Consider the following 3850-nt stretch of genomic DNA (forward strand, 5'->3'; position numbering starts at 1 on the left):
CCCGGGCTGCTCCCTTGTGACGGGTGGGACAGGCGGGCTGGGCCCAGCAGGCGGCGGCTCTCAGCTCCGCACAGCGGTTCTGCAGGGCCCTGCTCCGCACATGGGGGGACAGGCAGGGCCCTGCCCCTGCTCCCGCTCGTTGTCCTGCCGCTTGGTTTGGCTCCAAAGGCAGCTGGCGGCAGCTTGTGCTGGGCCTGACAAGGGGCCCCGTGCACAGGCTGCCGGAGTTGCCCCTCCTCCATCCCCGGCCCCGATCCTGTGAGCTCCAGAACAGGGCTGGGCCAGGGACGGGTGGGGACCTTGGCATCATGAGGGGCAGCTGGATAGCAAGGGGCAGGCTGCTGGCTATCCCTCCCCCCCCCCCGGCTGCTTTGAACCCTTCTGCTGCCCTCCTCCAGCGCACAAGTGTCCAACGAGCAGCCGAATCTCAGAGCCACCACCCCCCCAGCGTGCAGCTGGACATGGGGCCGGGGGTCACACGTCCCACCTCGGGGGCAGGGGAATGGGTGACGGGGCAGGACTCGAATCCACCCCCGAGTCACTCCGGGCCTGCGGGGGAGTCCCAGGGGACCCCGAGCTCCCCAGCCCAGATGGCACTATCAGCCCCCGGGCACACAGGCCCTGGATTAACCCCACACACCTTGACGCATTTATTGGATTTTAAGGGGATCAGGCAGATCACTGCTGCACCCCAAGGTCTGTACAAAGGGGCCATGCGAGGCGTCCAATGAAAGCGCGTGTCCTACCGGTTCTGTGTCTGCTACGCACGTACCGGCGGGACATCTCCTGTGGGGATATGGAGACGGGCTGGTCCTGGCGATGTTCTCCGCCTGAGACGGAGCCGTGGGCCTGGACGGCCTGTTGTAAAGAGCAACTGTTCAGTCAGGGACTCTGCTAATTAGCGCAGCTCCAGGGACAGTGGCTGTCAAGGTGCCCAACACGCCTGAGGGATGCTCCGGAGACCTGCAAAGCAGCCAGTATCCAGTGGCTGCCGACACGGGACACGGGGACAGGTCACTGGTACCCGGGATGGATAGAAAGTGCCATGAGGCGACTCCATCCGGCCTTCAATTCTGCTCCTGTTCCCAGATGCAGCCTCGCGAGGGACAGAGCCGGGAAGGATTGTCGACCCCTCCTGCCATAGGACGGGCCCCAGAGCCGTCTAAGCTGGCGGTTTGGAACAGCTCTGCCGAGAGCCTGCACCGAGAGCTGGGCGACTGGTGCGTGTGACGTGTTCCCCTTCGCACTCGCCGCCTTTTCCTTCTTTTATGAATAAACCTTCGGCTCTTAGATGCTAAGGACGGGCCCAGCGCGCCCTTGTGGGTACGATCCACAGCGCAAATTGACCGGGACCTGGGGCTGGTTCTCTGGGAGGGGGAGGAGCCGTTGGGGGTGGGTGAGGTTGGTTCTATAGCCCCCCACCTGTGCGGGCCCCGGGGCGGATTGGGGCACAGGGAGAGCTGGGGTGTCCGGGGGGTTTTGCTCATGAGGTTCCTGCCGGCCGGATTGGCGGCTGGAGCGCTCGGTGGGACCGGTGTGTGGCCTGTTTGGAAGGGCCCCAGTCAGGGGCAGTAAGGAGCCCTGGTTTTGAGCAATTCGCCCTGAGCGGACGCCCTCGGCGGTGCCCAGACCCTGCCCAGCCCGACACAGGGGCCCCAGGGGGCCCCGAGTCCCCCTGGCCCAGCCAGCGCTCTCTGCCCCCCTTGGCACACAGACCCTGGATCGCATCGCAGGGGGTCGCTCCCTGCCGGCTCCAGGCCATGTCAACCCAACCCAGCCGGGCCCCCCGACTCCCACCGGCCTCTGCATTCCTCTGCCAAGCCCCCCGCCCCATCCAGCCCCCCCGCACGCTGGCCCCAGGCCCGCCCAGTGGAGCTCACATGCCGGGTTCCTGAGATACCGAGCAGGGCCCCCGCCCACAGCTAACGCCGGGAGCCTGGAGCCACTGGGAGGAAATTCCCTTCCCAGGGAGACCGAGCCCCTGGCCACGGGGGGCCCAGCCTGGCAGCCCCACTAATCCCCAGTAGGGGAAGGCTTGACGAGGGGATTAACGAACAGCGGGGGCAGGGGCGGGGAAAGAGCTGAGCAGCTGGAGAGGGGGCTGTAAGGGGGCAGCTGGGTTCAAGGCATGGGGGGGATGTGCAGAGCAGGGATTGGGGGGCTGTGGATCCAGCGACAATGTTCCATGATCCGTGCAGCCCCCCCCCCCACACACACCCTCCCCAGATCTCACTCAGGCAGCAGGGGCTGGACCTAACTACAGCCCATCGGGGGGGGGGGGAGATAATATGGGGGGGAGCCACTGGCCCTTTAAGGGGAAACAAAACACCAGCTCCTTGGTGCCCCCCCATGCAGCGCCCCCTGTGTGACGGGGGTGGGAATGAGACTTGGGGCAGGCTCTGCCCTGGACACCATGGGGGGCTGAGGGTCACCTGCCATGTGGAGCCGGGCGTGTGCAGCCTTGCAGAGCCCTGCCCCCTGCATTGATACCTGAGCCCCCCGCCCCCGGCAACCACACCCCCCTGTGGAACCCCAGCGCCTCCCCCTTTGTATCCCCCCGAGCTCGTCCCTGGGGCATGGAACAGGCAGCCCGGGGCTCTCGCCGTCTCCAGCTCGCCCTTGGCTGCGTCCTTCAGGCCAGTCGCCCGGTCCCTCCGCTCGCTGGCCTACAAAGCCTCCAGCCAGGCTGCCCCCTTCCCACTGCGCTGGGGGCTGGAGGAGCCACAGCCCCCGAGCTGGGTAAAAGGGGAGGCTGCAACACACCCTTGGCACCGCTCCGCTATGGGGAGGCAGGACCAGAGCCGGGCGCATCATTCTCTGCAGGAATCCGGGCCCTGCTCCTCCCCAGAGCCGGGCGCATCATTCTCTGCAGGAATCCAGGCCCTGCTCCTCCCCAGAGCCGGGCGCATCATTCTCTGCAGGAATCCAGGCCCTGCTCCTCCCCAGAGCCGGGCGCATCATTCTCTGCAGGAATCCAGGCCCTGCTCCTCCCCAGAGCCGGGCGCATCATTCTCTGCAGGAATCCGGGCCCTGCTCCTCCCCAGAGCCGGGCGCATCATTCTCTGCAGGAATCCAGGCCCTGCTCCTCCCCAGAGCCGGGCGCATCATTCTCTGCAGGAATCCAGGCCCTGCTCCTCCCCAGAGCCGGGCGCATCATTCACTGCAGGAAAATTGTCTGGCTTTCTAGGATCCTCTCCCTAACTCTCTCCATGCTGCTCACCTAGGACAACCCCCACCCTAACACACGCCTGCCCCCGGCTTCTACCCCATCCTCCCTGGGCTCCCACAGAGCCCCTCCTCCACCAGTACACCCCCCCTCAGTGTCCCTGATAATCCACAGATGTGCAGAATACATTTTGTTGCGTTCACATGTGCAGATGTGCACCACCCATAGAAACACCTGCTGTGGGCTGTGTGGGTGCTCTGCTAATCAGCAAGGTGGCACCTGAATCACCCGAGTAACCACCCAAGCGCTCATTTTACAGGGAACACTGCCCCTACCCTGTCTAATCCTGCCCCCAAACACACACACCAGCCCCTGTCCGCTCCGGCTGCCCCGTTTGCACCGGGAAACCTTGCCCCAGCTATGCACAGGTCTGGTGCCTAATGGAAAGGTTGCCTGAAGCTCTGCCCACAGTCCCTAGGCTCCTAGGGTGGCTGGATATTATCACCCGTGAAATAGCCAGCGATGCTGACGTTGCATCATCATTAGGTTCCAGAGTTAACGGTGTCAGCAATGGAAGGCCCAGTCCAGGCCTGTGCCTCTTTCAACTCAGCACTACTTAGTTGCCCAATCATGCTCCGAAGGTTTGGCCAGGGGGATGAGGGAGAGTCATCAGCCATAGAGTGA

At 64.7% G+C, this 3850-nt stretch overlaps 1 long non-coding RNA gene across 1 annotated transcript in view; it reads right to left on the reverse strand.

Moving 5' to 3' along the window:
• Positions 1-402: 402 nt before the first annotated feature.
• LOC142818902 (uncharacterized) overlaps positions 403-3850 on the reverse strand; it is a 41176-nt gene continuing 37728 nt past the window's right edge. Inside the window, exon 3 of the long non-coding RNA XR_016348161.1 lies at positions 403-858. This is a non-coding gene — a long non-coding RNA (uncharacterized LOC142818902). The remainder of the gene's footprint in view (positions 859-3850) is intronic.

Source organism: Pelodiscus sinensis, chromosome 31 (assembly GCF_052426305.1).
Source record: "Pelodiscus sinensis isolate ZL-2025 chromosome 31, ASM5242630v1, whole genome shotgun sequence".
Classification (NCBI taxonomy): domain Eukaryota; kingdom Metazoa; phylum Chordata; order Testudines; family Trionychidae; genus Pelodiscus; species Pelodiscus sinensis.